At 39.5% G+C, this 9,743-nt stretch overlaps 1 protein-coding gene across 3 annotated transcripts in view; it reads left to right on the plus strand.

Annotated features, from left to right (window-relative positions):
* The window catches only part of PPP1R12B (protein phosphatase 1, regulatory subunit 12B), a 229,418-nt gene that overhangs the window by 89,521 nt on the left and 130,154 nt on the right, over window positions 1-9,743 (plus strand). Inside the window, exon 1 of one of the 3 annotated variants that reach the window (XM_012655954.1) lies at window positions 3,974-4,334. The exons of the other annotated variants lie outside the window; for them this stretch is intronic. The gene's annotated coding sequence lies outside the window, so the exon portion shown is untranslated. Of the gene's footprint in view, window positions 1-3,973; window positions 4,335-9,743 lie in introns of those variants that run through there. 3 annotated transcript variants of the gene reach the window in all.

Genomic DNA, 9,743 nt, shown 5'->3' on the forward strand with positions numbered 1-9,743 from the left:
AATTAAAGCCATTTAGTTTCTCCCCCTAAACAAACATAAACTGAAAGATAAAAAATCAGATGTTTTGAAAACAGCTAAATTTTCCTTCTGAAAGAACGTGCTGGGTACTAATTCTTGCCTTAGAAGCTGCAGCTTTCTCTGTAATCAGCTCATTGTGAAAGCATTTTGACTCCTGCTGGGAAACCTTGATGGAGGCCTGAAGCCTGTGTTCACAGGTCCAATTTGAAACAATTAATGAGCATTGGGATAAATGGGGCTTTAAAATTGGCCACAGCAAGATCTAACCAGTGGAAAGTCATCTCTAAAAATAATCTCCATTTGCAGGATAATTAGAGCACTTGGATTGGGGAGTGGGCCTTAGCTTTAAATTGCACAGCTGGCTCTCCTTTTCTGAGAACGTTTTAGTCTAAGAGAGGATAAGTGGGTGCATGTGTACCAATTGGCCAGTGATCATTCTCAGCTTTACACCCTGGTGGTAACAATTCTCTACTCAGTTTAACTACTGATAGGTTGTGAAAGCTAGATACAAAAGAATACATTATGATACCAAATAGTAATAAACATGGAAATGTTAACACTGGATTTTTCTGGGAGATTACAGATAATTTTTATTTTATTTTATTTTTTTCTGTATTTTCCAAAGTTCCAGATTGACAAAATATTATTGTTATAACGGGACAGAGGGAGTAGGGAGGCTTGAAAAAAAATTAACAATAGGGATAACAATCTCTGAGAATGTAAATCTGTGAAGATGGCTGTGGTCGTTGAAGAGCAAATATAATAGTCAAAGATTCAAGGTTTATGGGAGCCTAGATAATTTGTGATTTTGCATACATAGCTCAGGGCAGAACTTCTGAAAGAGTTTATTACTTTTGAGAAGGGCATTCTGTTGGGTTTGGGAGTTTTCTTTCTGAAAACGCTCAAGTGTGCTCAAATGTATTCTCTGTACGTGACGGGAAGGAATAGGAGTTACGCTTCCTATTTTACAAATAGCAATGCTGAGGTCCTAAAAGAATAGTTTGCTTAATATCACACTTTGAGTCAGAGGCACAGTGGAGACCATCACTTAGGCCTCTGCTTTCTCCTCATGGAACTCAGTATTTCTTCCTTAGAATTTAAGCATTATTCATTCAGAATAAAGGTTTTGATTCAGGGGCCAGTCCTTCTTCATCCACAGCTCAGAATACAACAGTCTCTATCTTCATGGCATTCTGATAACCCCCATCCAGTCTTTGGATTGCTGTGGGGACTAGGAAACCAACATCTCCACGTGATCACAAAGGGGCTGATTCGCCTGGCAGACAGAAGTGGCAAGTGGCAAGCAGTTGGCAGATAACTCTGCAGGGATACCAGAGCCAAGCAGCAGCTGTCACAATAGTGTAGTGGTTGGGTTCACTTTCCAAAGCTCCAGGTTTTCCTTAGCAACAAAATGTAAACAAGTCCTTCGGCTAATATTAGAGTCTGATAGTGTCTGCCTTTGATTCTCTTGTTCTATTTCTCCTCTAGCCTTTTTCCTCTCCCCCGACACCAACACTCAATTTTACATCTTTTTTGTGGGTGGCCTTTCTTTTTTTATAGAAATGGCTAAACATAGTTTTCCTCCACAACTCGCTAAAATTGTTTCTCTCTCCCAAATAGCCACATTACATGCGATTCTGCTTTGCTTGGTTAAGATACGGTCAGTACTGGCTGAGTTATATATACCACCCATATCAACCTTCTTGAATCCCGTGGGGATTCTAAGGTAGTTATTCCTGCTAATGTGAAGCTGTCAGCAGATTAATTTGGCATCATCTTTGGAATGTTAGAATTTTAAACCAAGTAATTAAACTCTGAGTCATGGTTTTTTAAAAGTCATTGCGTTCATCCCTCTGTCTCTAAGCTAAAGACTGGCAGCTGTCAATTCAAAAAGGTACTCTAGAAAAGAGATTTTACAAACTCCTCCAGTCTCTCTCCATTTTTGTTCTAAAATGAGTCTTAATCTAAAAGTCTGCAGCAATGCTGAATTTACCAAGTTTTTTCTCCACTGATATAATCTCTCTCTTCCAAAGTATGAATATTGAACAGGAAGAGACTGAAATGTATGGAGCAGAAGGTACATTTTCTATTATATTGCCATTCTGGAGGTCTCTGGGTTGCTTATACAATTAGGATTATGCTGTGGGACTCCAAACAATTCTGGAATAGAAAGAAAGGAAAAAGTGGTTGGGCCCTGATCCTTAGGTAACAGAATAACAAGAGGCTTTACCAGGCTGAAAACACTTTGCAAACAAAACTGCTTTCAGTGTTATATGGCACATTTTTTTTTTGTGATTTTTTTCAGAATATGTCTACTTTGAAATGATAATGATGATATGTGAAATTAGGCTACCCCTAGATAACTGTACACTCCTATGTAACTGTGAAAGGCTGGACTTATTGGGAAGAGCACAGGATCGATTTAAATTCTAGTTCAGCCTCTTATTTGCTGTGTGATTTTGGTTAAATAAATCAGGTTCCCTTTCTGACCCATTCCATATGTGTAAAAAAAGGGATAATACCACCGTGTATGCTGGTTGTGGGGATTAGAAATAATTCATGGGTAACCCAGATGTCCCTAAGCCTATCTCACGGGGATATTGTGAGGGTCAAATGAAACAGACTGTGTGAAAGCAGTTTGCAAACTACAAACCAATTTAGAGATATATATGACAATTTTTTATGTTGTTATCAATAAAATGCTTTTTTGGCTTTCCTTAAGATCTGTGCCTAGCTTCTTCAAAGCTAATATATTTGGAAATAAGATCTAACCCCAAATGCTAAATAGTGGTTCCATTTTAGATTTCAGATTGTTGTATCTAATGTTTAAACTCTACATGCTATAGGGATTCTATATCTCAGGGTTATGAGACTTAATTTCTTAATCTAAACCCCTTCGTCCTGTCTTTGATCTCTTTGCCTATTGTTTATAATGTCATGCATTGCTGTGATGTGCTTTCTGAAGCCCAAAGGGAAAATCTCCACAGTGGTAACATAGTAAGTGATAGCCATATGCAGGTACTTTTTGATGCCTTTTCTCCCCTCGCTAGGAGGTGTTCAGGAACCTAAGCACTTGCACATTTATTTGAAGTGACAACTAGTGAAATAAGTGTGATGATAATGCTAGCAGTTGCCCCTTGCAGGAAAGTTTGAGCCTGGGTCTCCTATCCTAGTGATATTCTTTGTATTAAAAACACTAGTAATTCCCTTCCACAGATTCCTTTCCTGCTTAAGTTTCTGTTGTTTTGCAAACAAGTGTATTCCATACTATGTGATATTGGATATTTTTGATACTAGGGTATACATGTTTTTATATTGGTTATTGTGATGATTATATAACCCTGTGAATAAACTGAAACTATTGAATGGTACACTTAATGAGTATGTGAATTATATCTCAATAAACCTGTTTGAAAATTGCATTAGTACTGTTTAGCCCCATTAAACAGTTCTGGGAAGGAAGACCTGGATGTTGTCTATTAAGAATTAACACAATGAGATTTAAAGCCTTGAATGAAAAGTCTATTTTCTTTTTCTCATATTTCTGTTGCTAAACACGGCTATCGCAATACCATCTCACTTCATTTTCCAGAGATAAGGGCATTTCTCATGCATTTCCTTAGCACACCACTTAACTGTTCAGGAGTGGAGGCTTAAAAAGCCTCAGTCCATGTGTTGAGAAGAAAGGACAAGAATACATTCCCTCGTGTAGCAGAACCTCTGGTGGTTCAATCCCATTTCCCCAGCCACTTCAGAGTAAAGAAGCAGTCACCTAACACCTGCTACTCAAGGCTCTTATCAGCCATGTTTTTACAGTTAATCTCCTTCTGATAAAGTGGTTCTTTTTTCAGAGCTGTGAGTATTGGTGACATGTAGGAGGGACCAAAATTTTGTGCCCTCACTCAACCCCCTGCTTCACTTCTACCAGTTGATTTTCTCATATTAGAAAAAGACAGTTGCTTGTAACAATCTCATAAAATGGGCTCTGGTGTTTACTAGGGAAGGCCAGCCAGAGGAGTGGCACCTGTTTGCTGAAAATTGGGCTTCTGGGAAAGCTGCCACACAGGTGTGTGGCAAGGTGTGTCTGAGGTACCTTGACCTGCTCTCACCTGGAATGATTTGATCTGGCAGTGGAGTTCCTCGCCATTCCCAGTTGTATGGAAATCAGAGGCACGGGAAGTTGATCTGTGCGTTCTGGGGAACTGAGACAAACCTCTGCCATGGTTTTACTCGCACTCTCAGCGTTTGGGGGCTAACTGAGGTGTGCTGAGTTGAGACATCAACAAGTGCTGGACATGGAATGGCAGAAGCAGCAGGTAAAATTTCTTTGTTTGATAGCTTTGATATCCTAGAGGCTTGTTTCTACTGTTTGACTTCTCCATTTCCTTACGGGTCTTTGGGAAGCTGGCTTGGTCGCATGTGTTGTTTTGCTGGTGTGGCTGGGGGAGGAGGAGAGGGCAGTGGTAAGATACAGAGTGTTCGGAATAACCAGTTTGAAACTTCTCTGGTGTTCCTTTATATTCCTAACGAATTTAATCATGTGCACTGACTTAAGGGTCATACCCGAGAGGTTAGGGTAGTAGAGGACAATCAAGAATTTCAAGAAGTAGGAATATGCTTCTCTTTTTAAGAGGAAACTGATATTGGTACTGTTATTCTTAAGTTGGATGGTAATACAGAGCTGGTAGTTGTAGTATTCTTTATGTCTTGTTTGTCTTAAATATTACATAATATATATTTTAAATAAAGCAGGGACAAATTGTCGGATATTTAGGGCAATTACAGAGAGAAGCTGGTTTGGTAGGTGAAGGGGCAGATTGAAACTTGAGGCAGCCTTTGAAATTATCAAATGAAGAGACTAGTTCAATAAGGTCTTCTGGGGAAAAGCTGTTCACTTACTACAAACTCTATAGTCAGATTGACTCTTAATGGAAGTATGTTTTCCACGTATATAAGATGAGAAGTTTCCTAATTGATCTTGTATGCTCAGAGGACTAGTTTCTGGACAAAATTCAAAATCATGCCGCTTCAGGCAGTATAGAAAATCCCGCTGATGGTTAGTCGTTTTAGTCTTGTAGAGAGATTACTCATCAGACTCTTTGAATTCTACTTATTCAGAACTATACGATTCTCCTTTTTTTTAAATCCCTTTCTGTCTACTCTTCTTCCTGTATTTTGTATCTTTGGTAATTGTGTCACTTTACCTAGGTGGAAAACTTAGACCATTTCCTGAACGTTTTACTTTCATGACCCTCTTCCTTGATCCACATGTAACCTTCTTTCTGGAATGGCTTTTTCTCACCTTCTCTGCTTACGAAATCGTATTTGTACCGTAAGAACTCCTGCGCATAAACCCCACTACTGATTGCCCTGCTCCCCAAGCCCGAGGCTGAATCTATTATTCTCTCCCTCGTGTTCTTTTGTAGCCCTGTTCTCAGGACGGGTTTACTAATTAATTAAATGGCATGTGGTCTCTCTTCATTACTACATTATGAGCTTCTTGATGCTGCTTTTTTAAATTGAGTTTTCTTCACACCACAGAGCCTAATACACCGTAGATGTTGGGTAAATGTTTACTGAATACAGTTATTTCTCAGATGAAAATAAGCCCCTGTGTCCTAATCATCTATGCCCATAAGATGGCAGCAGAGGAATGTCAGTTAATCTGCTTGCGTGTAATGCTCCCCAAACTCCTATTTTGTGTTTGGGACAGTTTGCAGATGAGCACGTCTATCCCATTCCATTCGAAGTGTTTTAATACAGGGAACGCAGATATTTTCTGGCTTACGGAGGCCCTTTGTGGACTTCCCGTCTGTGCTTCACTCCAGAGCAGCAGGCACAAGGTAAAAAAGCTCCCTGGGTCACAAGGGAGGATACCTAGCTTACTCTTCAGCTAAGCACGTAGTTTATGCCTTCTCAGGCAAACCATTTAACTTCTCTAGTCCCAGTTTCTTAATCGGCTAATTGGTAGAGTTAGGAGATCTGTGGGTACTATTGGATTCTAAAATAACAGCATTCTAAGTCAGCAGTGGTCTTAGTTATGTGCTCAGTATTATGCTTAAAAACTGTGGGTATAATAAGAAAGGGTCGTGCCCTCAAGATCGAGCACATCAGATATAAGCGTAGTAAACTATGCTTGTATATTGAATACTATATCCTTGAGTGCAAAATTATGTTCGGGTAGGTACGTTAGGAGTTCAGAGAAGAAGGTGAATGGTGTAGGATGGAGTGGTTAGAAAGGTTTCATGGGGCCGGTGAGGTACAACTGAGTTGGCTTTCGAGGTTTAAACGGGATAAGAAAATTAATGTTTTTGAAAATTTATTATATGCCCAGTACCCTGCTAGATGCTTTTAAGCTTCATAACTTCGTGGGATATGTAATATTATTTTAATACATATGAGTAAGAGAATGAATTAAGGCTCAGATAGATTAAGGAACTTGCCCACAGTTATAGAATTATTATAGAATGAAAAGCCAGGATTTAAAACCAGGTCTTTCTGCGGAATGATAGCTGCGCAGATGTCACCAGGCCCTTCACAGTATAGCCGTGCAGAGCTCAGAAGTACCTGCGCCATCGAGCTCAGGACTAGATGTGTGTTACACCAGTGATTTCACATCAGCCAAAGAATGTCACCTGTCACGTTAATGTTGTTAGTTTGATTTTTATGGAGTTTGCATTTTATTTTTAAATTTTAGTTCTGTAGTTATATAAAAGCTATAAGCAATATTTAATCGGATAAGTGCCTGTGTTTAAGTAATACTATAATAAAAATAAGTAAAAAAAAAAAAAAAAAGACGCAGGTCTTTTGGCCTTCAAAGCCCATGCTTTCTCTTCCACACCACCAAGCACATACATCCAGTGAGTCAGTCTTAGTAACTGGACCATTCTATACCGTGAGCGTGGCAATATGAGCACAGTGGTTAGAAATTTCTGATATTTCTTTAAAGGAAAGATAGAACTTGTAGGAAATGAGTAATTGTCTTGGGAGATGTCACTTCTGAAAATGAAACAAATTGAAAACTTTCTACCCTCTCTGTAATCTAAATGGGAAATAGGGTTTTTTTTGAAAACCAAACGAGAAGTTGTCTTATGGGTCACCTGGCTTGTTCAGTGTTGGGAAAGGATGCAGCATACAAGAAATTTATCTTTGGGAGAGTTCCAGGGCCTTGGGCAGGCATATTTCTATTTTAAGAAGTATTTAAAAATGGAATTGGCTGACACACTTACTTGAATGATTGATTGTTTTTGATTCTTCTTCCTTTTTGTCTCTTAGTTTACCCTGGGTAGTATACTGACCTACCTCTTTAATTGATTTCCTCTGAGATAAACTAGTCTTCTAACCTGAAAAAGGGAACTAGAATGTGACCCACAATCCCTGAGCACTTGTGCTGAAAATGGCTCACTGATCATTGACGTGTGAATATAGGAATAGTCAACGATCCTTTAAGAACTAAATTCCTTTATAAGGAAACTGACAATGTTTTCAAGAAAGAACACTTGGCATATAAAATTCATAAATAATGGGAAGCAAAACTGCAAGCTTAGGTATATCTATGACAAAAATACACCTTCACAAAGATTTTCTTTGTCCTTGACTGGTGCTTGTCTTTTCCATCATAATAGAATTCACCTTTGGCCCTGAACTGCCTCCTAGGGTTACTGTGTCTCCCTCTACCCTTTGCTGTTAGTCTTGAAAAAGTCCTCTAATTTCACTTCATCCACTTCCTGGCCTTCTAGTCACTCTTCAAGCGGTTAAAATAGAAAATCTGCCCCACCTGCCAATGCAGTGAAATTGTTCTGGCAAAGGGCCGTGTAAAGTTCTTAGTCACTTCATCGTGTACCTCGAACTCCCGGCAGCATTTTACAATGCGGACTACTGCCTTCCTAAATTTTTATTCTGCCGTGACCTCTCTGACACCATTCGTTCCTGGCTATCTTCTATCTTTTGATTGCTCCTTCCTTGTGTTCTTTTTAGGCCATTTTCCTCTATGAACACCTTAATTATTGTTCCTTAGGCTTTCTTTTCTCTTCCCAGGACTCTCCCTAGCTGACCTTATCTGCTCCAGTTGCTTCACTTATCACTCGGATCTCCGTCTCCAGCTCAGACTTCTCTGCTGTGCTCCATAACATGACATGTAAGGGCTTACTTAGGACGGTGCCTGACGTCCAGTATGTACTCCATAATGAGAGCCATTTCTGGCCATTATTTTCCTTTCTCCGTTATTTCTCAGTCTATTTAAAGTATTGCTACAGGCATATATTTCTGTAAGGGTTCTCAAGTCCTCTTTAGAAAGAGGGTATAAACAAACCAAACCACTCTTTCTGCTGACCTTAAAAAGGCGAGAGAGAAAGTCTGTGCTCATGTAATTTAAAAAAAAAAGAAAAATCTTTGTTAATGGTCCTTCATAAGTATCACCCAATTGAGACACTTGGAAATCTAACTAGAAGCCTTTTTCTTCTTTACTTCTCACAGTTAGTCCATCTCCAAGCTCTGTCATTCTTAAGAATCCTTCCTGTAGTGGCGTGTGCATGGAGGCTGAGGCAGGAGGATCGCTTGAGCCCTGTAGTTTGAGGTTGCTGTGAGCTAGGCTGATGCCACTGCACTCTAGCTCGGGCAACAGAATGAGATCCTGTCTCAAAAAAAAACCAAAAAAACAAAAAAGAATCTTTCAATTCCATCCTCTCCTCTTCATGTGCACTGCCCTCCATTAACTCAGGTCCCCCTAACTGGCCCTTTGGCCTTCTCTCCTGCCGTACCCCACAGTTCACCCTCTGCAGTGCGCATTAGTGATCTTTCTAATATGCAAATTTGATCAGGTCATTCTTTCCTGCTTAAAATCCAAAAATGGTGCCCCAAGCAATTTTGTCCCCCCTTGATTTCTAGGAAATCCTTTCCCATACTCTGCAGATTCTGCTCATATCACCCCGACCCTGTGATGTTTTATTCCTGATACTCCTCAGGTTTCCTCTCCAGAACACTATCTCTTTGTAGAATTTTTTTCCTTGGATTTTAATTATCGCCACTTAATATGTCCAACTCCTCCACAAGACCCTGCTTGAGAATAGACCATTTTTATATGCAGTGTCTAGAATAGGTCTAAAAGGGTAAGATAGGCCAATGGTTGAATAGAATTAGAAGAAATGAAAGAATGAACCAACACAATATTGACCATATTTTTTAAATGGTAAATAAACAAATGAATAGGAAATTAAGACCAACACTCAGACACAACTGTAATAACTCAGATTCTGAATTTCATCCATAATCTTAAGTCAGTTCAATAATTGTGTTGCAGTACCTAATAAAGGGTAGGCACAATGTTAAGTATTAATGATGTAATGACAAAGAATATTTCCCACCTTCCTAGAAGTTGGAGAATGGTGGTTAGTGGTGAGTAGAACATAAGGAATTTTATTTCACTAGATCTTAAGCTCCTTTTTTGTTATCTACAGTTTAGTGTGGTGGCTAACATAGTGGGCTAAGGCAATTGTTAGTTTACATATTACTTCTTAGTGTGAATGAAAAAGTCAATGTCTTTCTTCAATAGTGAGGGTTTTTTTTTTGAGACAGAGTCTCATTCTCTTGCCCGGGCTGGAGTGCCATGGCGTCAGCCTAGCTCACAACAACCTCAAACTCCTGGGCTCAAGCGATCCTCCTGCCTCAGCCTCCCGAGTAGCTGGGACTACAGGCATGCGCCACCATGCCCGGCTAATTTTTTCTAT

The sequence above is a fragment of the Propithecus coquereli genome, unplaced genomic scaffold, assembly GCF_000956105.1.
Source record: "Propithecus coquereli isolate 6110/MARCELLA unplaced genomic scaffold, Pcoq_1.0 Scaffold491, whole genome shotgun sequence".
Taxonomy (NCBI): Eukaryota; Metazoa; Chordata; class Mammalia; order Primates; family Indriidae; genus Propithecus; species Propithecus coquereli.